Source organism: Leptodactylus fuscus, chromosome 2, assembly GCF_031893055.1.
Source record: "Leptodactylus fuscus isolate aLepFus1 chromosome 2, aLepFus1.hap2, whole genome shotgun sequence".
Classification (NCBI taxonomy): domain Eukaryota; kingdom Metazoa; phylum Chordata; class Amphibia; order Anura; family Leptodactylidae; genus Leptodactylus; species Leptodactylus fuscus.
The window spans coordinates 135,544,536-135,569,928 of NC_134266.1; positions in this window are offsets into that span (position 1 = coordinate 135,544,536).

Genomic DNA, 25,393 nt, shown 5'->3' on the forward strand with positions numbered 1-25,393 from the left:
TCACACAATACCACACACTGAAGCATTAGATACATGCCACTGCACATAACACCACATGGGGAGGATTAAATATGTGCCTCTGCACACAGTCCTACATGCCAGAGGATTAGATATGTGCCTCTCCACACAATACCACAAGCCGGAGGATTAGATACGCGCCACTGCACACAATACCACATAGGTGAGGATTAGATACCTGCGTCTGCACACAGTACCACATGGGGCAGGATTAGATACATGCCTCTGCACACAATACCACACACCAGAGAATTACATACGCATCTCATGCACACGCACATCTGCAAACAGTACCACATGCCATAAGATTAGTTACGCACGTCTGCACACAGTTTCACTTGCCTGAGGATTAGATATGTGCATCTGCACACAGTACCACACCAACAAGGATTAGATACTTGCGTCTAAATACAGTCCTACACGGGGAAGGATTAGATACAGCTTTACTCCAGGTATCCATAACAACTGATCACAGGTTTTTCACTGATATCCAAAATGAGATACACATAATCACATGACGCTTATGGACAACAAAATACACCAGTGCAAAATTGGACAATTCTTCTACACAAACATAAAATGTAATATACCCGTGCGAAGCCGGGTCCTCCTGTTAGTTATTTAATAATAGTGTAGCTTATGCTGCATTATATAGAAAAAAATACTAGTGTGCTAGCACTCCAGATATACAGTCGCAATCTTAATACATTCTTGAATTCTATCTTTCAGAAATGGTAAAAATCAATCAGTAATTTCACATCCTCTTTACAATGATGCAAAAGCCTTTCCTGTATGTGTGGTAGATTCCTTCTAGTCGTGGTTATAGGTACTGGGTATAAAGATAATCATGAGATATCCGTACTGATATATTTGTGCTAAAATTGGAGGTGGACAAAATAATGAGCGGCCATTGATGTAAGTCCATCAAAGCTTTTATGATGACCTATTAAAATCCCTTTTTTGCTTTTTCTGTTAAAATAAATACACCCTGAAGGTAAGCAAGAAATTTCAAATATACTTGAAATAAATGCTGTAATGTACTGTACATAACAAATTCTGTGTTTGTCATCATTAAGTCTTTCCATTACCGTAGATTTGTCTGAGAATGTGGAAATGTATACATTTGGTACATATTAGAACAGGTGCGACCTACTGTAAATTTTCTATCTACTACATATTATATTTAGCTAATCATTTTGACCATTTGCTGCAGTTGAAGCTACCATATAACCACTTTAATTGGAGTCACAATTACGCTATGTCTTAGAAATGGTCACCCACTGTGCTAATCTCATTCCTACTATTACTAGAACATTTTTCCTCTGACAATTATATTCCTGGAATTCACTTTTAAATCCAAATAAAATGCAAATATATTCTTGCCATCTTGCCTAAAAAGTATCGGAGTGGGGGTAGTTATGGCTTCATGGAAAACTTTCATGGTTTCTTTCAGAATTAAGTATGGCTTAAATGTGCCAAATCACATTAATGTTTTGATGTAAAATCCTCGGCCACAGTAAGACAAATAATGAGTGGTAAAAACTCGGATTAGACAATCTAAAGATTTACTAAATTTATCATCCAGCATCAGACAGTGTGCTGCATTTTCAGACTGCCTAAGCATCGATTGTTAAACAATCAGTACATGTGGGTTACTATATTTTCACAACCAGTGATGTAACTAAAGTCTTGTGGGCCCTGGTGCAATCTTTTGTCCGGGGTCCCTACCTCATGCCTACAGTGAAATCTTGATAGTGATGGTTACGGGAGCTAAGGAGTTTATTCAACCTTAGTGTGGTTAGGGGAATCTATGGGTCTTCTTGGCTTATGGGCCAGATGGAAGCTGCAATCTCAATACTCATGCCACTGTTTATGGGCCCCCTAAGGTTCCTGGGCCCAAGTATGACCCTCTGCACCCTCTCAAGTTATGCCCCTGTTCACAACTACACAGTTTAGTCACATTAATGTGACTAACTGTCAAAATCCAGAATAACCACCTTAAGCAGAGCGTACCGCTGCGAGACGTGCAGGAAGAGAGGGGATGTTGTGATGACATTCACTGGGATGTTGAGCCATGCCAACTCCAGTGCTGTGGCCATCTGCGCTAGATTACACGGTTGAGCATCCATGGCGCGAACAACCCGATCGAGGTGGTCCCACAGATTCTCGATTGGGTTCAAGTCCGGGAAATTTGCTGGCCAAGGGAGTACGGTAAACTCATCCTGTTGCTCCTCAAACCACGCACGTACACTGCAAGCTTTATTATACGCTGCATTGTCCTGCTTGTAGATGCCATCATCCTGAGGAAAAACAATTCGCATGTCCCTACATGGTCTGCAAGGATAGATGGATGCATACTTGTGTTGATCCATTGTGCACTTCCACAATGATGAGTGCACCTAGATGGCTGATGACATGTGCCTTCTGCGATTGGTTCTTTAATGTTGACATCAAAAGTAGGTGGTGGTCACATTAATATTACTGGACTGTGTATTATCTATCTAGTTTTCTATTGGTCTTGAAACAAAATCAAGGCATTATCTGCAGGGCCAGGAAAAGGAGCGAGTGAGAGAGAAAGCCTTGGGTGCAATTTCACTCCTTAAAGGAGTTGTCCAGTTTATATTTCTATTACTTCATAGCTCTTCTACAGGGGTAATAAACATAACAAATGAGTACTCACCTTTTGGCGGGCCTCCATTTCCAGATGAAGCAGGGACGTTGGTCTGTATACAGATCTCGGCTTTTTGTGCCAGGTGACCATTGCAGCCGGTCAAAGGACTCAACGGTCACCTTTTCACAAATAGCATGTCACAGAAGCCATGTGACATTTTTAGAGGTCTCTACCCAAAGAATGAGCAATAAGACTTGTATGACAAAGTTGCTGGCACTGGAAACAGCGGCCCAGGGAGAAGAGACTACTTTTTTGTTATGTTTAAATTCCCAGTAGCAGCAGTATTAAATAATAAAAATATGAACTGGACAACCCCTTTAAAAAAGGTACTGCCAATAGACACTGATATTTGGAAGGCTACTCATACTGGCAAGCAGTTTTTTAGGAATCAATGGTATGTAGTTGAAATTACTGCATGGCTGATAACATTAGAGTGGCCTTACGTCAATATTTTGGCATACTTTTGTACTATTACTAGACATCATTGTTTGCTAGTGTGGTGACCTGGGGCACAGCAGTGTGTAAAAGTAGCCGGCCAACCAAGTCCTCTTATAGGTCTCGGTAATAAGGGTATTGCAATAAAGTGATGGTATTGGGTTCCCTGAGGCACTCCCTACTACTCCCATGTAGTGGTGTTTTGGGGAGCCCTTGATGTTGCATGTGAATACAGACACATGAGACAGGATGACAGTTTACTTGACAGATATCATCATGTTGCAGAAAAATATGGAGGCGCAATCACTTAATGACCAGAACATTTTCCCTGGTTTATGACCAGACACAGTGGTGGTCTTATAGTCAAATGCTGCAGAGAGGTCCAGAAGAATCCATAAAGACTAACAGCCATAAGGTTTAGCTTTCAGGAGATTATTTAAGACTAATCTGGGTTGTTTTGTACAATGTGATAACCAGGTTGTACGAAGCTGAGAAAAAAGTGAGCAGAAGAAAAGCTGATTATGGGAATTGTCTAAAGGTCTTGAAAAGAGTAAAGGCGGGGAAGAAAAACTTGGGGACATAGTGAGATTGGGGGCGGGGGCTTAGTTTTATCTTTGCTTTGAGGTCTACTTTCAGTGTGCCTTGGAACCTTCCTATAGGTATTTACACTTATGACTGCAATTTCTACAATGTGCACCGGAATTGTAAAAAAATAAAAAATCCACAAGGAATGGTGTTTAGACTTGCAAGCAGAAGCCTGGGGTCTGCACTAGAATCGACTATTGTAGCAGAAAAACGTGGGCTGCAGCTAACATCATCATTATCCTCTTAACTGATGATTTGTATGATGCTTCACAACCAGGATCTATCCCATACAGTGTTAACATTTTATGCCTTAGGTTAAGTAATACCGTACCCACATCATGCTGTGCTATTCATCTTTTCTTAAATGCCGGAAGCTAGCAGTGACTAACGCTTTTGGCATTTTACCTTTTCACTCTACAGTATAATAGGTTGAACCAGATGGATGTTTGTCTATTTTTTTTAACTTAGTAACTATGTAATTGTAGTATGTTACTCACTGAGAGCACACAATGTAACTAATACACAAAAAGCATCAGTTATGACAGTCAATTACATTATAATACCATGCTACATAAATAAGGGCCAACATAGTGAAATGTATAGCGAGTTTTCGCAGTGTTTCTCTGTGTTTAATTTTCTTCCATTGAGTCTATAAGGAAAGCGCTTGTGATTCAGCAGCTAAAATGAATATGCAGTGTTTTTCAAAAACGCATTTTATTTTCTGCAATAGGTGGATGAGATTAATAAAAATTCATTTTCACATTCCCGTTTTCACAGCAGCCAGACACGCAACATTTCCGCAACAGTGAATAATGGTCGTGTATCGTCCATTTTTTTTCAACAGGTGTCGCACATCAGCATTGAATTCAATGTTAGTGAATGGGGCTATTCACATGACTGTTATTTTTATGTAATGGACCGTCAAAATGTAGGTTGTGTCCTATTTTTGTCTGTTTTCACGGATCCCGGGACCTATGAAAATGGCTGCCCCTTGGGCCATGATGGCCATGAACAAAGAATGCTTTTCCATGGCTGTTTTACACCTTGGTCGAGTCAATGTAGTCTAAAAGATCTAATTATGTATATATTAAAAAAAAAAAAAAAAAAAAAAAAGAAGTTTGCATAATTTGAGCCAATAATTTTTCTAAGAATAAATGTGTCTATTATAAATGTGAACAATTATCACATCTAAATAGTGTTAAGCAGTTGTCTTAAATCTACTGTTAAAAATTCCTTTGAGCCTTTGCTTCAGTATCTTTAGTAGAACTCTATGTGCTTGAACAGCATTACATTGATAATAATGCATTCTTTAATTATCTGCCATCATAGTCTCCGGGGCAGTGATCTACCCTTTTGTCTCTGCTCACGGATTGAAAAGAATAGGCTACAACCCATTTGCACTCTTTCATTTCATCCCCAGAAACAAAATCACAAGGGAAAGACAGCATTAATTAGATGAGAAAACTATGTAGAGTATGGTGTGCAGCGACGACTCCAACCTGATACCGTGGGCATCCCTTGTGTTTATTAAAGCAATAAACCCTGGGTGTACAGTATATGAATTAGATCTTACATGGCAGCATATTTCATCATGTGCTTCGTTTTTGGAATTTTTCCCAGAACTCAGCCTCACTGTCCTTTTTGCATTACTTTCCATTTTTCAGTCTCGTGTTTTTGAACGTTTTCCGTAATTTCTAATTATAAAAGGAAGGTCTCACATTGAAAGCAGGTACCAAAAGGAAAGAAGCTGAAGTTTTTTTTTTTTATAACTCCCATCCTCCTCCTTCTCCATCAGCAGGAGATAGAGCAGGCTTTTAGGAGGCTGGCAAATAAATAAATAAATGCAGGCTTTCGTCATTCTGTCCATGGTTTCAAATAGTTTGCCAATGCAGTATCTGTTTCCAAAGGCATGTGCATAGAGACAGCTCAGAATACTAATGAGACAAAGAAGCTGACAGGGATGGGCCAAGCATGCACAGTAGATGACAAACATGATTTAATGCCCTCTGTCCCCGGGAAATCATTTAAACTCTTTCTGAAAGGTGTTAAGAGGGAAATGCTACACTTTGCAATGTCCTTCTGTCTCCTTGTTCTCGCTGATACCAGTTTACTTACAGTGCATGTTTATAAAAGTCATTTTGATTTTGTCAGAGAGCCAAAACACAAGTTTTACACCTGCTAGATGTGTGTATGTTGTTTTGTAGGAGTACTTTCTAAGGGTGTTATAAAGGAATACACAAGTTGTCAATTCCCCATGGATGGAAATTAAATGCACAACAGAACAAAATGACTGTGTAGGTAAAATTAAATATGCAAGGTGTCTCAGAAGTCTATTTCTGTGTGAGAGAAGTATTTATATACTTTATTTTCATGGAGCATTGCCAATTGGTCTTCTTCCGATCCCCAAAAGAAAAGTACATATACCATCCCTACCCCTAAAGGTATACTTATGTGTATACACTCTACTGGGAGAAGAGGTGGAGATCGCTGCCAAATACGTGTCCACCTGCTGCCATCTGAAGGGAAGATGAAACCCCATGGACTATCATACCCCATTACTGCCCCCTCTAATCACCCATCCACCTTCCGTACATCCCAACCCAACCTCCCTCCTAATCACCCATTAACCCTGGAACGCCCCCAACCCAGCCCTGTCCTCCGCCATACCATCCACTCTCTTTGCTTTGGCAATGCCAAATGTGTATTCGGACATGCCAATAAAGTTTTTTTGATTTGATTTATGTGAACAGTTCCTTTTCTGCTGCTGTATATGTGTTGTAGCACTGAGCATTGGTACTTAAACACAGACTAGAAACCTGTACATTAAATGATTTTGTATGCAGAGTAGAAATGGATGAATGGTTCATAGTTTCGGGACCAAGATTTGTTTTGGGTTGAACAAGTTTGGTTTCAACCATACCTTATATTGGCTGAAAACATATTATAGAATACTCTTAGGGCTCCTAGGAACCTATCTATCTAGTTTCTAACTCTCTAAGGTAAACCGCCAAAGTTTTGTCAAAGTGAAAGTGACGTTATTATACTCTGGAATCTCTTCCAATCCCAGATATAGTAGGTGGAGGCCCAGGGGAGGTGTACTCACCTCTGTTGCCACTTTTGGATCTCCTTGAAGCGTCCTGTGCTCTCTCTCCAACTCCTTGATGATGTGTGGCACTCCCCTGTGACATCATGTGCCTGGGTTCACCGATGAGGCCTGTGATTGGTGCCAAGACATGCAGTGTGCCTATGTGATTGCTGGTGGCCAAATAACAAAGCTCAGCTATAACCCTGGGTGCAAGACTTCGCAGGAGAGCATCAGATGCCACGAGGAGGCCCAAAAAAGGTAACAGAAAGTTAGTCAATGCTTTCAATGTGATCAATGTTTTTTTTTGTTTTTTCACCTCCCCTAGGCCTCTACATATTATACACATTGGGTCTGAAGAGAATTGCCATTTCTTCAGTTTCAATAAAAATATATATTAGAAATATTCAGGTCAAATCTGGTTAGTGATGAAGCCCTTCGCTCATCTCTAATGCAGAGTTATTTTCAGCATTGTTTCCTGAGAAGCTCAGGATCTATGCAAACATATTACATGACAATTAATATCACCCATACCTTAAAGAAGACTTTTCATGTCCTCATGCATATGTAGTTTTATATGCCAATAGAAAGCCGACAGGGTGCTGAATTCAGTGCCCTGTCGGCTTTCCCATTATGTGCCCCGGGGCTGGAGAGATTGTTGCCGATCTCTCCCCACTGTCAGAAAGTATTTCAGTACTCTAACATAGCCTTGTACTAGCAGAGGGGGCATCCTTACTGCCCAGCGAAGACACTGAGCTCTGAGGAACGTCCCCCTCCCCACCCAGTACAAGTCTATGGACGAGTACTGCCAGGAGGGGCGTTCCTCACAGCCCGGTGTTGATGCTAGGCAGTCAGGAATGCTCTTCTGACAGTGGGGAGACATCGGTGCCTAAACTAACTGTACTGATATCTCCACCACCAGGGCACATATCGGGAGCGCCAACAGTGTTGGCTTTATAGCGACATATAAAACCACATATGCATGAGGACATGAACAGTCCTCTTTAATATACATAGTGTTTTGTTTTGTAATGTACTATATAAAAAGATGCGTTCTCTCTTACTGTACCTGTCCTCTTGTCTGGACATGTCCAGATATGGGCATCAAAAAGTTAATCAACTAATCCAAACACAAGAAAGTGGAATACTGACTATGGTTTTGTTAACTTATAGTCCCAAAAAGAATTGTTTTATACTATCCCTTATTTCTGTTAATAATCATCAAAATCCAATGCAAATTATCATTAACACAACAGTATGAGCTCAGATGAAAAAGACAATAGAAACTCGAAATATACAACCTAAGGTGTTCTGCAATAAGAAATATTGTCAATATTGGTCCTTGTGAGTTTGGGTCTTAGATATATGGCACCATTGTTTAGATCAATCTTCATTAAATAGAAATTATATAGAATATATACCATGACAAGGAGGCAATGTAAATATATGGGTACCCTTGAGAAATTTTGTTCCATGATTAAAAATAAACATGGAGGTTAAGACAAAGACTGCAGACCTGGGAGTTTACAAATAGAAACCTTGGGTAATGTACCTAAAAAAATATGTAATATGCTAGTTAAAGATTAATAACCTCATTAATAATCAAATCCCTGCAGTCATTGATTGCATTTTCACATTATCTGCTGCTCAGTCAGGAGATATGAACTTGTTACGAATTTCTCCACCCTAGAATGAACTGAGTTATCAATCAACTTCAAAATACGCATCTTCTATTAACATTCGCTTTTGTATTATTTTATTTTTTTTCTGTAGAAGCTCATTATGCTAAAATCCCAGTTCTAGTCTGAGATTTCCTCTGGGCATGGGAATTCATATGCCAATTTATAATGCACAGAGTGAGACTGTTCCTGTCTAGTTTTTTTCTTGCAATTCTCAGTTTTATAGTACAGCTTTGTATTTCCGTATATTCATTTCTCATAATTATATACTCTTATTTTATACAATTTCTTTGATTTAAAGGATGATTTCCAAAAAGTGATCAGACAACATAATTCCACAGAGTAGGTGTAAAGAATAGCGATGAGTGAAACTCCCATATTTCATTTTGGGTCAGTTTCTGCAGATTTGGACGACAGATTTATTTCAATAATTCTTTTTCTAATCAAATTTCTTTCCAAATCATTTTTTTTTCCAAATCATTTTTAAATAATCTTTCACCTGGTAGTGAGAGCAACCACTGCATCCCCTATAGCTATGCCTCTAAGTCCAGGAAGCTGTGCATAGCTAGTATGAAAGTTGAAGTGCTCAGACACTCTCCTGGACATGGCTAGTACCTTCTGCTAGAAGGTGAAAGGCAAAGTGTTGGAGTCCTGCTATTTCAGTCCCAGAATCCTGACATATGTGTGGTCCAGTGCAGGTCAGGAATAGGTTTCAGCCCCAGGTGTGGATCATCGTTACTGGCCCAAAAAAGCCTGCTAAGTCTGCACTTCAGGGCAGATCCTGGAGGAGACTGGGTTGCCAGTGTCTGGGTCTGTCCTGACACTGAGAGCCTTGTGTATGGTACAGTGTTTTTTTGGTTGATTTTGTGTTGCTGGTAGTAAGCCACATGTACAGTTAGCATTTTCTGTTTAGTTAACGCTCAGACGAGCAGGATTTTGGCTTGACATTATTTTGCCTGAAGCTAATCTTATTTTGCTAATTTTTGTGCTTGACGTAAAGGTTTATTTATTTTGCTGTTTTTTATTAAATAAACAGCTTTGTGTTAGGATTGTGTTAGGATTGGGTCCCACAGGTTGTCATCATAGCGCACAGCGCCACCTGCGGGTCAGTCTAACTATCCAGCTTTCACCATACTGAGAATGCTCAGACCTATTGGAGCCGCTCGCAAGCTAAGTCTAAAATTTCCTCTAAGTCCATGGAGTGAATGACAGTTGTCAGGGATAGGCTCCAGTATTCAGGCAGGTTGTCAGATTAGACCTCTGTGTGGGGTTTCTCTGCTTCAATCTAGGTGCTGTTAGTTAGGACCTGTAAACCCTGAACTGCTAGATCTACACCAGGGCTAGGAGTGGTAGACGCCATTCCAGCTTGTAGATCTGCAGCAGGTATGGTCTCTGAGATAACCTATGTGTACTGTCTGACTTCATGTATGGCTCCCAGCTGTGTGTGGGAGCATGGATGTGTGATGTCTCCAAGCTTTGTCCCGGAGCATGCAAATCCCCCCTAGGGGCTCCAAACTGTGTGCGGAACGTGGGTGTGTGATGTCTCCAAGCTATGTGCCGGAGCATGCAACCCCCCTGGGGACTCCAAGCTGTGTGCAGGAGAATGTTCTAAAACTTCCGTGGTGGCCCCTAGCTGTCGCAGGGGTAAGTGTGTGTGTTTGCTGGCCTGGAGTGAGTGTTAACCCTTGGCAGCCATGTGTGTTTCACTTGTACTGGTGCATCTGGCCAGTGAGCTAAACTGGCAGGATTTTAGTTGCACCTTGTTCGCACAGTACACACTGTTCACATTGAGTTCAGGCTGCAGTGTCTTGCAGTAGTTCACATTTAGTTCAGGCTGCAGTGTCTTGCAGTAGTTCAGATTTAGTTCACGCTGCAGTGTTTTGCAGTAGTTCACATTGAGTTCAGGCTGCAGTGTCTTGCAGTAGTTCACATTGAGTCCAGGCTGCAGTGTCTTTGCAGTAGTTCACATTGATTTTCACGCTGCAGTGTCTTTGCAGTAGTTCACATTGAGTTCAGACATACAGCCTCCCATCATTGGGCCTGTGGACCTCGCTGTAGTGTTCTACAGCTAAGAGGTTCTGTAGTTTTAAAAAAAATATTTATATCTATACACAGAACCGTAACACTTTGCAGCAAGATTTGTGTCCCTGTCTCTGACCAGTTGGGTCTGCACTACTGCTTCTACCGAGCTACCTTCCCCACACTTCTTAAATCCATCATACATTTTAAAAAGTGTTGCATCACCAAACTTACAATGTGAGACATGCAGGAAGCAAGTGTTACATTGTTCAAATTCTGTGCCACCACCATTCTCCTGCCATTGTCGTTCACTATATTACCCATTTGTAGCTGTCGGAGAAACATTCAGCAGGAATTTAACTGATCAACGCAGAACAGTGACTGCTCCACTGTTTGCATTTTCTTTCCCAGGCTCATCAGGTGTAAGACAATATGGAGGAACTTCAGCTTATACATATAAAAGGAGAGAGAGGGGAAGCAAGCCTACGTTCTGTTGCTGGGGATGGGAAGATATCCATTAGGGAGAAAGTGGAGGAGGTGGAGAGGATTAGTGTTGCAACCAGAACTGCACAACCATGGGAGTGTCACTTAAAGCTTGCCTTAGAAAACATTGGTCCAATGTGCACTGAAAGGCATGTACAGTGGTGCTTTTTATACTCTTCAAAATTTTCCTTATTTCTACATACATTTGACCGAAAACTACATCAGATTTTCAAATGAGTCAAACATATTGTTGTTTATTTATAGAAAATGTCCAATATCACATACAGTGGGGCAAAAAAGTATTTAGTCAGTCACCAATAGTGCAATTTCCACCACTTAAAAAGATGAGAGGCGTCTGTAATTTACATCATAGGTAGACCTCAACTATGAGAGACAAAATGAGAAAACAAATCTAGAAAATCACATTGTCTGATTTTGTAAGAATTTTTTTTCAAATTATGGTGGAAAATAATTATTTGGTCACCTACAAACAATCAAGATTTCTGGCTCTCACAGACCTGTAACTTCTTCTTTAAGAGTCTCCTCTTTCCTCCACTCATTACCTGTAGTAATGGCACCTGTTTAAACTTGTTATCAGTATAAAAAGACACCTGTGCACACCCTCAAGCAGTCAGACTCCAAACTCCACTATGGTGAAGACCAAAGAGCTGTCAAAGGACACCAGAAACAAAATCTTAGCCCTGCACCAGGCTGGGAAGACTGAATCTACAATAGGCAACCAGCTTGGATTGAAGAAATCAACTGTGGGAGCAATAATTAGAAAATGGAAGACATACAAGACCACTGATAATCTCCCTCGATCTGGGGCCCCACGCAAAATCTCACTCCGTGGGGTCAAAATGATCACAAGAATGGTGAGCAAAAATCCCAGAACCACGCGGGGGGGACCTAGTGAATGAACTGCAGAGAGCTGGGAGCAATGTAACAAAGCCTACCATCAGTAACACACTACGCCGCCAGGGACTCAGATCCTGCAGTGCCAGACGTGTCCCACTGCTTAAGCCAGTACATGTCCGGGCCGGTCTGAAGTTTGCTAGAGAGCATTTGGATGATCCAGAAAAGTATTGGGAGAATGTCCTATGGTCTGATGAAACCAAACTGGAACTGTTTGGTAGAAACACCACTTTACGTGTTTGGAGGAAAAAGAATACTGAGTTGCATACATCAAACACCATACCTACTGTAAAGCATGGGGGTGGAAACATCATGCTTTGGGGCTGTTTCTCTGCAAAGGGGCCAGGATGACTGATCCGGGTACATGAAAGAATGAATGGGGCCATGTATCGTGAGATTTTGAGTGCAAACCTCCTTCCATCAGCAAATTTACATTTTGTCATGACTTTCATTGTATTAATTTTTTGGATGTCTCACTGGAGGGCTCGGCGAGCACAAATAGCGTCATCACCAGGCTGTTTCGTAAGAAAACGGCGGGTAATTCTATTCTGCTCGCTAACAGCAATCACCCGAAGCACACGATTTCTAGTATCCCAATAGGTGAACTAATAAGAACGAAAAGGGCTTGCAGTAATTATGAGGAATATAAAACATTAGAAAAAGAAACTCTACAACGTTTGAAATCTAGGAAATATCCTAATTGGACTCTAAGAAGAGCCCAAAATAAAGTTAAAGCAAAAAGTAGGGACAGCTTATTGAAAGGTAACCGAACAGACTCAGGGGAAGAACGACAAAAACAGAACAAGGAGAACCAGATAGTGTTCTCTACAAAATTTAGTCCACAATTTAAACAAATTAAGCAAATAATACAGAAAAATCTTCCAATCTTGGAAATGGACCCAATAACCAACAAGCTTCTCAAAAATGGGGTCAACTTTGTGGCTAAAAAAGCTGACACATTAAGAAATTTACTAGCCCCTAGCTGTCTGCCTATAACATCTAGCAATAATCAGCTACCAACAAAGGAGAAAGGGTTCTTTAAATGTAGATCTTTAAAATGTAAGGTGTGCAAATATACGGACAATGTCAAAACTATAGATAGCCATGCATCCAATTTTAGTCGTATCATTCAAACCCACATTACATGTGACAGCCATAATGTCATCTACTGCATTTTTTGCAGTGAATGCAAGGTGGATTACATTGACTGTACGACTAGAGATCTTAAAAGTCGTATTATAGAACACATAAGGGATAGTAATAAAACTTTAAGTGAAGGGATGTCAGGGGCATCCCGCCACTTTGTGTCTGTTCACAAAGGGGATCTACAGACCCTACGTTTTTATGGTGTGGAAATAGTTAAAGGGGTATTCCCACCTCACATACTCATCAGTCTTTACTGCTGTAAAATCTTCTTTCTTCCTGGTTTCTTGCATCATTTGGTGGGCGGGGTTTCACATGCAACCTGCCGTTTAGCTCCGCCCCCAAATTTGCGTGTAGCTCCGCCCACCCATATTGGACTATGAAGTACAGGCAGCAGCAACTCCATTCTGTGTTACATACAGAGACTGCCTGTCTCTCCCATAATGAACACAATTGAATTAGCTAGCCTGATAACTGGGAGAACAGAAGAAATGAAAGCAGCTCCTCTCCCCTATCTGAGTGCAGGACCTAGGTCACGTGGTGTAGACACAGGAATAGCTAAAAACACAGGCTCGCTCCCGTGCACTTATCCCTTCCTCCCCCCCCCCCCCCCCCTGAGAGCAGCAGATACATCACTTGACTCATGAGCAGCTAAGTCAGGGCTGTGGCCACAAAGAATTGAATACAGTAAGATAGTGGACAAACAAAGCAGTTTTGCTGAAGCAGTGTATTTAGGAAAAGTCTTACATTCACATTAACAAGCAGTATAGATAGGATCCTTGTGATGGGACAACCCCTTTAATAGCTCTATCAGAGGGGGCAACATGAAAGCAGCTCTTTTAAAAAGAGAGGCGTGGTACATTCTGAATTTTAATAGTAGAATACCCCTAGGAATGAATGTGAGAACGGACATATCTTACATATACTAAAAATAGTGATTTAATTTCTATACCACACCAGTTAAATGTCAACTTTAGGGTTTTGTCAAATTTACCAAATGTTCCAAAATATTGCAAAGTAAACAGAATATTTTGTATCTGTACGGCCATTGGAGGCATGGCATTTCATAGTATATCACTATGATTATCTTTTCTTTCCTTTTGGAAAGAGAGGTTTGGGTTATAATGAGTACGGAGATGGTTTCAACTACACCTAATATATAAAAGTTATGACATTCAACAATAAATATATAATACATTGTTACTTATAACCATCTTGAATTTACCTTGAGCTCCCCCTCATGTTCAGCAGGATTATGGGGATCGAATGAGTTCTAACATCGAAACGATTCCCACTTTGAGTAGACAATATAGTGCTAACTTTGTAATCCCGTCTCTATAGAAACTATATGCTATCTTTTCATTGGTTTGGAGCGGACATGTGACTAAAAGGAGGTGGAAACATTCCACCTATCTATAAACATAATACAAGTATAAATGGACAGAAGCTCAAGAGGGAAAAAAAACTTAGAGCTAGTCCCATTTTATAACTTGGGACACCTTACCCATGACATCTGGTAAACCTAAGATAATAACCAACACGATGGAGCTTTTAAAGTTAGATGTCCGTAGAGCCATCTATATTAGTTACGGGATATTATCGAGATAGGTCTGTTTATATATCTATGCATCTATCCCTCCCATTATTTGGTATGAACTATGGAACTATTTGTAGGGAGGTCATATGTAATCATCCCTATGGGTTTCAATATTTATCATATATTCGACAGACCTAGAATATAACAACTTTGACCCTAGGAGTCGGTTGGTTATTATAGTCACGTGACCGGGCGAAACAGAGGAATCAGGTCTATTTAAACCGGATAAATTGGATACCATAATATCGTATATATATAACAGCAATGAGCGTAAAGTGGGAGCCCAGTTGGGAATCGAGAAACCTATGATTATACAAAACGCTATGTTTTTTTGTCTTTTTCTTCTTTGTTTTGGAATTATGTTCTTCATTATGTTTCTGTTCAACATTACTGCCCTTTCTAGTCTAAATGGAATCTTCGGTATGTCCAGGAATATACATCTAGGGATACATATATACATATATAATTTTTTGACCCACACCCATAATGAAAACTGCTACCGGAACAGTGTGAACATGTGTCTATGAGAAAATGCGTTAAAGCAGATAGTATGTGCATTATACATTGTATTTATGAAAGATTTCATTGTACCACAATGTGTAGTAGGATGCTATATATAGGCTAATGCCATATTAGATAATATAATGAGAAAGATAAAAAGTAAAATCACAACAGTTTTTTTTAACTAACTTTATTGTATCCCTATGTTGTGCAACTGCACCAACCCATGCAATTAACGATTACATCTGTGCATAGCATTTATAAGCTACAAAGTTTCGAATGAACAACATGCTATGATTAATGGGCTCCCATACCCCGAAACACGTAAGCGCTTGTTTTAAATTCACTATGTGTCATTTCTGACTAATATCACTTCTTGTATGCTATCAATTTTAATTGGAATGGAATAAAGATCGAAATTTTTTAAAAGGCTTGGGAGAGTCTGCAGACCTTCGTTCCTATATATTTCTTCTTCTGTCTCTACATGGTGCTCTATGAGGTGGGTACGCCCTGGCAGGCCAGAGAATTTGTGTCTATTTTTTCTGCAGGAACTCTTTTGCCGCCTGTTGCTGGGGCACTGAGAGGGTCTCATTCACTCGGACTGGAGGGATTGTTGGCAACGAATCACCCACCTCTGTATTTGAGGCCACCAAGGATTCCCTCTGGTTCCAGGGCTTAATCAAGTTCACATGGTAGATTTGAAAAGGCTTCCTTTTCCCTGGTTGGTGAACCTTATAGTTGACTGGCCCTACTTTTTCCACAATTTCTTATGGGCCTTGCCATTTTGCTAAGAACTTGCTCTCCACAGTAGGCACCAAAATAAGGACTCTGGGTTAAACTCTCGGACTCTGGCAGAATGATTGTAAATTCTGCTTTGGGCCTCTTGTGTTCTTTGCAGATGTTCTTTTACAATTGGCTTGACTGTTGAAATGCGATCCTGCATTTAAGCTACATGCTCTATGACACTACGGTATGGGGAAGCCTCAGTTTCCCAGGTTTCTTTGGCTATATCTAGTAAGCCCCTGGGGTGTCTACCATAGACTAATTCAAAAGGGGAAAACCCTGTAGACGCTTGTGGAACCTCTCTAATAGAGAACATCAGGTATGGAAACAGGCAATCACAGTCACGACCATCTTTTTCCACCACCTTTTTAAGCATATACTTGAGTCTTATTAAAGTGTTCCACTAACCCATCTGTCTGGGAGTGAAACACAGAGGGCTGTATGTGGGTAATTTTAAGCAGCTTGCATAGCTCTTTCATAACCTTTGACATGAACGGTGTAGCTTGGTCGGTCAGTATCTCTTTAGGTATGCCTGTCCTTGAAAACATATAGAATAACTCACGGGCAATACTCTTTGATGTCGTATTACGCAAGAGAACTGCCTCAGGATAGCGAGTAGTGTAATCTAAGACAACCAGAATATATTGGTGACCTCTAGCTGACTTGACTATTGGACCGACCAAGTCCATACCAATCCTTTCAAAAGGCACTTCAATGATGGTCATGGGAACCAAGGGACTATGGAAATTTGGGGCTGGGGCATGTACCTGACATGTAGGACAGGACGCACAGTAGTCCTTCACTTCCTTGTACACTCCTGGCCAATAAAATCTTTGGAGAATCCTCTTCTGTGTTTTCTCCACCCCTAGGTGTCCCCCAAGCACATGATTATGGGCCATATCAAGTACCACATGGCAGTATGGCTTTGGTACGAGAAGCTGCTCCACAATTTCCCCATTACTTTTTGCAACCCGATACAAGAGGTCATTATTCATAGCAAAATGTGGGAATTGGTGGTCAGCATCAGGTTCCTGAGGCACATTGTTAACAACTGTCACATTATCACGAGCATTAGCAAGAGTGAGATCTCTCAATTGTGCAGTACCAAAATTATTCCATGAGACCTCTAATTCAGGTATGTTAGGCTCAGGAGCTGGGGAAGAGGCATCATCCTCTTCTCCAGCTAGGACCTGTAACAGAAAGGTGTCGCTCTCCTCATGCACTTTGGGTGTAGGCAGGGTTTCCACCTTTGGCTGTGTGGTTGTATCTTTTCCCCACAAATCCCAGAACAAAGGGAAATCACGTCCCAAAATCACATTATGCATAAGGTTTTTACAACACCCACTTCATAATAAACAGATCCTAATATAGTCTCTATTGTGACCTTGGACATGGGGTAGTTCAAGGTCACAATAGAGACTATATTAAGATCTGTTTATTATGAAGCACAAGGTGTCCTGTAAAAGTAAGACATCAAGCAACTCTGTCAACTGAAAAATGGAAATATTACATGTATCAGAAGATGGCGATGCAAAAATAATTGATGTCCTCAAATGAGTTTTAATTAGTTAGGCATAAAAAAACAATATAAATTAAGTATCTCTGTAATCGTATCAACCCACAGAATAAAAGTAACATGTTATCTATGCTGTATGATACATGGCAAAAAATGTAAAAGGTAAAATGCAATGTCATAATTTTTTTGTTTCACTAAAACCACCAAATAAAGAGTTAATAACATTTTTACAAAAAGTTTTAGGAATTCCAAAATGGTGTAATTTCACAATTCATCTTACAGCAAAAAAACCCAAATCTCATCCTTAGGCCATGGCCCCACGGGCCAGAAACACCACAATCCGCCTGTGGCGTTAACACCGCGGGAAAAATCATGGCGTTATGCAGTACAGGTAAAGTGGATGGGAATCATGCAAATTTTTGGACATCTCAGCATGTCAATTATATCTACGGAAATGCCAGAGCCATAGATATAATGGTAACAGAAAATCAGTGGAGGAAAACGCCGTGAACTTTCTGTTCAAAGCGCTGCAGGAAGAACCAGCGATGCGTTCCCGCCACGGTTGTTCCCACGCCTTAGCATTACACTGCACAAAATCCCACAGCACAAATCGAACTGCGGTGTAGAGTTTCTTATGCTGCTGGATTTCACCCTTTGAATGCCACAACAACAGTCACAACAACCTTTTCAAGCATTTTTATTGTGGAGAAGTTCAGGAAAATCCTCCGCTGATTTCCTGCAACGGAAATTCAAAAGTGGCCTATAAGGAAGTACTCATAATAGTCTGTACAATAACATGGGTAAGGGTGTGAATAATTTACTAATATATGCTTTATAGAAGTTCTGTTGTTTTAAATCAAATTGTGACGCACCACATAATGTTAGCTTGTGACATGTGATGTCATCAGCATCTCCTATTGAAACGCTTTCCTCCTGGACCAGTTTCCAGGTTGTCCAGTACCTTTGTTCAGGCACAAAACTAGTGTCAATACAGTGTGTTTCTTTAGGAAAAGTTGGAACTTACAAGTGATGGAGCAGGCACAGTCCCTGTGTTCATGTCATCACTACACACTGTATAGTAAATGGCTTACAGGAGTGAGCTACTTACTGTTGTGTACAATAATGGTATAGGACAGGAAGAGGTTAAAGAGGTTGCACAGGAATTTTTTTTTATTTATGTCCTAAATTTGTAATCAATGGGACACTGACAGCCAGCTCCCGCACGGATTATCAGTTTGGGACCCCTTCCGTTGCTGTACTTTATACTGCACAGAGCAAGAAGCAGAAGGTTCCATGCCCTGTATAGTGGCTCTATAGCAATACTGCAACTGTGTTCCCATTGTTCCCATTACTATAGGGTCATCTTCTTCGGGCTCCCTATATTATATAGTATGGAACTAGCCCTGAACAGATGGTCCATGCTTTTGGGACCCTACAATCAGATATTTATGGCCTATTCTTAAGATAAATTAAATTCCAGGACAACTCCTTTAATATGCTGGTTGGCAGTATGAGGGGCACATTGTTTAATAAAAGGAGCTATCTGTGGATTATGCTGTTGGGGGATGGAGAAATCTTACTAGTAGTAAGAGGTTGACATGACAATATTGGGTCCTGGTACTTAATATCTCTATATGTGAATAAATCATTTCTGTGCTGGGAAGGACACTTGCCTTTGTTGCTTGAGCCAATGATCTCTAAAGACCCAAGGAATGTCCCTGGAAGCGCCAAAGATCAGCAGTACAGCAATCTCAATTGACAAAATGTGATTGTGCTATAGGTGCAAAATTGTAGCATTTGGGGCCCTACTTTTTAATTTTACCCATGGCCACACGTTTGTCTAAAATCAGCTGATTTCTTGATTTACTGTATTTAGTTTGCTCTTGTGGTCATTCCATCTCTTGCAGATTTGGTGGTCGATTTAACCATGGCTTGATATACTTTTGCTATTGTTCTGGCTATTCCCATATTCTACTGATTTCATACCAAGGCTTGTATAATATTCTATTACTCTCTATCTTTGCCCACAATAGGGTTCCCATGTAGTCCTTGACTGCAAGTGTACCTGTTTTCTTATAACTTATTTTGGGGTCTCAATCTGAATCTCAAGACCATTCTGCCTTGAAGTGGGCTCTGGTGAATACTTTGAGGTAGCCTTAGACTCTGTGAACACAGAGGTTATAGGTATCTGTCTTTTAGTCCTGTCATTTACCTGTAGCATATTATGAAATTGCTTATATAGCAGTTCCATAACAGAGGGACTGGCTGATCAAGAGTCCTCAGAAGTACTGTTCTAACACTGTGCTGCCACCTGCTGGATGCAATAATATTTAATCTCTAAAATGGAGAATAACTATTGCTTCCTGACAGTGGGCTCCCCTTACATCTAGGCCCTCACCAGCTACTCATGCAGTATGTGCGCACCTGCATATATTGGAGAATTGTATGATATTCATCTCATTATATGGACAAATAAAATATTTTTAAATCAAAATGACTCTTTATTAACTGTCATTTGGATAGAAGCATAATTGATGGGTGCCCCATGGGGTTATTCATCATAGAGAAAAGATAGTTCTTAGAGATGAGCGAACAGTGAAATGTTCGAAGTTCGATTCGAGTAGCCACTCAATACTCGACTGTTCGATCGAACATCGAACCCCATTATAGTCCATGGGGAATAAATACTCGTTTAGGGGGAAACCACTGTTCGACTCAGGAGGGTCACCAAGTCCATTATGACTGTATTACGTCGGGATCCCTGTCAGCTTGCAATATGCGGGAGCTGACTTTTTCCCATAGGAATGCATTGACCAGCGTTGATTGGTCGAATGCCATACAGAGTACAGCATTCAGCCAATCAACGCTGGTTCTGCCAGAGGCTCGTCTGTGAGGAGGCGGAGCCTAAGATCGGACCAGAATGGAGACTGCTCTGGACCGCTCTTAGTCTCCGCCTCTTCCAGCAGAAAGTTCACAGAGGGACAAATGACACTATCTGCCCAAAAAAATAAACACATAAAATTTCACTTTTATTGATATTCTTTAAAACCAATCCAAAAAGTAAAACAAAATGATTGTGTTCCACCTGTTCAGTCCATACAAAAGTGAAGAAATAACTAGGGAGGGGCAATTGTATATACACCTATATATGCCCTATAGGATATTGAAACCCTCACTCCCTAATAAACCACAGTGGCTTTTTTCCAAACAGCAACTTGTGAACAGGACCCAAAGCGTGAACTGCCAGCAAATCACTCCCCCCCTCTGAGGTTACTAGCCTATTGCCACGCCAACAGAGAGGAGAGAGGCACTGACAGTCAGGTCACCGTACAAATGCTGAACTGGATAATAAGTCCACTGACTAACTGGGAATGTATGACCCTATGCAGCGTTTCTTCTATTAAAAAGAGTCATCAGGGGTCTTTTTCTCACTTCACAAAATAAACAGCTTAACACTGTTAAGCTGTTAATTATTTTGCAGCCCAAGGGTCTGCAAAAAAATTTTTTAGGACTCACCCCCAAGGGGCTGAAATCTAATTTTTTAGGGCTCCCCCCAAAGGCCTAAAAATTTATGTTTTAGGGCTCCCCCAAGGGTCTGAAAATTAATGTTTTAGGGTTCACCCCCTAAGGGCCTGAAATCTAATTTTTTAGGGGTCACCCCAAGGGCCAAAAAATGAAACACTGCTGCTGCATGGCTCTAGTCACCCCAAGGGCCAAAAAATAATACACTGCTGCTGCATGGCTCTAGTCACCTCAAGGGCCAAAAAATGAAACATTGCTGCTGCATGGCTCTAGTCACCCCAAGGGCCAAAAAATGAAACATTGCTGCTGCATGGCTCTAGTCACCCCAAGGGCCAAAAAATGAAACATTGCTGCTGCATGGCTCTAGTCACCCCAAGGGCCAAAAAATAATACACTGCTGCTGCATGGCTCTAGTCAGCCCAAGGGCCAAAAAATAATACACTGCTGCTGCATGGCTCTAGTCACCTCAAGGGCCAAAAAATGAAACATTGCTGCTGCATGGCTCTAGTCACCCCAAGGGCCAAAAAATGAAACATTGCTGCTGCATGCCTCTAGTCACCCCAAGGGCCAAAAAATAATACACTGCTGCTGCATGGCTCTAGTCAGCCCAAGGGCCAAAAAATGAAGCACTGCTGCTGCATGGCTCTAGTCACCCCAAGGGCCAAAAAATGAAACACTGCTGCTGCATGGCTCTAGTCACCCCAAGGGCCAAAAACACTGTATTTTAAAGGCTCTGCTCATGCCAAGGGCCAAAAACACTGCTGGTGCAAGGCTCTACTCACTCCAAGTGCCAAAAACACTGCTTTTTAAAGACTGTACTCACACCAAGGGCCAAAAGCACTGTATTTTAAAGGCTCTACTCACTCCAAAGGCCAAAAGCACTGTATTTTAAAGGATCTTCTCATGCCAAGGGCCAAAAACACTGCTGGTGCAAGGCTGTACTCACGCCAAGGGCCAAAAGCACTGTATTTTAAAGACTCTACTCACTCCAAGGGCCAAAAACACTGCTTTTTAAAGGCTCTACTCAATCCAAGGGCCGAAAACACTGCTTTTTAAAGGCTGTACCACGCCAAGGGCCAAAAGCACTGTATTTTAAAGGCTCTGTTCACGCCAAGGGCCAAAAGCACTGTATTTTAAAGGCTCTTCTCACTCCAAGTGCCAAAAACACTGCATTTTAAAGGCTCTTCTCACTCCAAGTGCCAAAAACACTGCTTTTTAAAGGCTGTACTCACGCCAAGGGCCAAAAGCACTGTATTTTAAAGGCTCTACTCACTCCAAGGGCCAAAAACACTGCTTTTTAAAGTCTATATTCACGCCAAGGGCCAAAAACACTGCTTTTTAAAGGCTTTACTTATGCCAAGGGCCCAAAACACTGCTTTTTAAAGGCTCTACTCACTCTAAGGGCCAAGAACTAAATCTCTGCTGTTAAAAGGCTCAACCCAAAGAACCAAGAAATCTCTGCTGGTGCAAGCCTGTAACTTAATTTGGAAGGGCTCATGTTAAGGGCTAGAAAAGTGAATTTTGGAAGGTCTTACCACATTACACACACACACACACACACACACACATATCCACAATGACAGTTCAGGGTGGGTGCTATTGGATTTCCCATTGCCTATTCCATCTGTGGTGTTCATGGGCAACGTGATTTAAAGGGGTGCTTGGTAATGTTTGTTGAGCTTAAATTTGGGTTTGTGTCCATCCATTTGGGGAGTAAAGAAGGTTTCCAGGTATTTTCCCACTTTGATAGAGGTTTTTTTGAATGTGGAAAGGGTGTAGTTGTTAGGCTGTGATAGTGGGGTAATACAGGGACTTTGGTGTGTTAGATGCCCCCAGACATGCTTCCCCTGCTGTCCCAGTTGCATTGCTGAGGTGTTGGCATCATTTGCTGAGGTGTCAAAGTGAACTTGGTGACCCTCCTGAGTCGAATGGTGGGATCCCTGAAACGAAGCATTTTCTCCCATAGACTATAATGGGATTCGATATTCGTTCGAATAGTCGAATATTGAGAGGCTATTCGAAACGAATAACGAACATCGAATATTTTGCTGTTCGCTCATCTCTAATGTGTATCCCATTCTATAGACAAATTAATAAAATCATTTAAAACTGGAACCCCTTTTAACAGCTGTGATATGGAAAGACTGAACTTAAGTAATGTTTGTCCCCTGGACACAAACTGGAATTTAACAGTGGCAGCTCTAAAGATGTCCTGCTGCTGAACTTGTTCCTCGTGCTGTGCCTGTGATTGTTCTGGCATCTCAGAAGCTGGCTGGGACGCCATATAATGAGTGTGTTGTTGGCATCAATGATCTGCCTGCTCTGGTGTGTTAACAGCTGTCAAGCTGGCCTGCCGCTGAACTCGTTCCTTGCGCCGTGCCCATGATTGTTCCAGCATCTCAGCAGCTCGCTGGGAAGCCATATAATGAGTGTGTTGTTGGCGTCGGTGATCTGCCTGCTCCAGCGTCTTGGCAGGTCTCAAGCTGGCCTGCTGATTAACTTCTTCCTTGCACCATGCCTGTGATTGTTGCAGCATCTCAGTAGCTCTCTGAGATGTCATATAATGAGTGTGTTGTTGGTGTTGATGATCCAACTGCTCCGGTATTTTGATCTGCTCTAAGAGCCACATGTTGCCTAGCTTGCTCAATCCTCCTGAATTCTGCTTGAGGAGAAGTCTGTTGAATTCTGACTACCTTCATAGCTCTCGTTGTTTTAGAATTTTGTGACAAATTAGATTTTCTTTTTCCTGGCGTGTTTAAAATTGGCAAACAGCCAATTTGGATTAAAGGGGTTTTCCCATCTCAGTGTGTCAGCACACTGCCTGGAGCAGATCAGATGATATGCAGATGCTTGTACAGAATGGACTCAGTGTTATCTGTGTGTTTACATAGAGCAATAACAGACCTGGCTTTATCAGCAAACTCCAATTAGCTGGCAAGAGCATTTTAATATAGTATATGAACATAAATTCATCACAGTCATGAAGCCATCTCATTTACCGGAATAAAAAGTGTCCTATGTGTTACTTAAGGTTACAAACTATCTATGTGCCAACTTTTATCCAAGTCCATTCAGCCATTTTTGCATGATCGAGTAACAAACACACGAACATACATACTTTCACATTTATAATATTAGTAGGATACATATATTAGACCGCTAGGGGTCTTGAACCCTACAGAGTTTGATCATTAATGCAACGCATTACCATACTAATGCATTGCAATACATTGCACAATACTGTCATTTGTGTGCTTTATGCGCATGCCCAGTATGTTTGCTCAGTATGCTCAACAATGATCCAAAGTGACCGAACATACTGTCCATGTGCAAGATTTCATGCAAGGCAGAAGTCAGAGCAGTTCAGAGATGCTAGTGGCATAGCTAGCATGAAGAAGAGGATGGTGACTAACAAAAAATATTCGGCTAACGTCTATCCTTAGGGAGAGACCACCTTCTCAGGTGTGTGGAGACTAGGGTTGAGCGATCAGGATCGGAAAAGATCGGATTCCGATCGGCGATCGAGTAAATTTCACGATCACGATTGGAATTCCGACCCGATCTTTACCAGCGGGATCGAGATCGGAGGTTATCTCAAGATCGGCTCAACCCCAAAAGGGACTTTTCTCATAGAAAAGCATTGACTAGGGTTGAGGATCGGGATCGGAAAAGATCGGATTCCGATCGGCGATCGAGCAAATTTCACGATCGGGATCGAGATCGGCTGGAAAATGATTGGAAATCGGATTTTAAAATCGATCTTGAAATCTCAAGATCGGCTCAACCCTAGTGGAGACTTATACAGCCATAGTTGCTCCACTGTAAGGGAACATGGGAAGAATATGCAAATCTGTCTCCCAAGATGTAAACATGGAGACAGTGCCTCTGTTATGCTGCCCTCCACACACCTGAGAAGGTGGTCTCTCCCTAAGGATAGACATTATCCCCATAATCTGGTCTCTCAGCCTCTCACTTAAACCTAATCAATTCTCTCTAGGCTGCGCTGATGACGTCCAAAGAGACAGAAACGGTGCCGTCCGTAGCTGAGAAATTTGGTTATAACCTCGCATTATGCAGTAAAGACTTCTGGGAAGTCGGGCATGATGTTCAGGGTGCTTGCTATAGAGGGCTGCATAACAGAGGCACTGTCTCCCTGTTTACATCTTGGGAGACAGATTTGCATATTCTTCCCATGTAACAAAATATAGGCGGGTTTCAGGAATGATGGGGCTGTGCTCTGTGAAGAAAGTAAAAGCCTCCTGCACTCTCTGTAGAAGATTTAAATATTGAGATAAAAAGCGATTTATTCAATATCTACATGCTGCAACTGAAAACTAAAGGCACTGCTGGAATAACCTTTATAAAGGCTACAATATAGTGAAAATAGTTAAAGTATTTTTTGCAATGATAAACGCCCTTTAATAGAAAACACATTTGCTCTCAG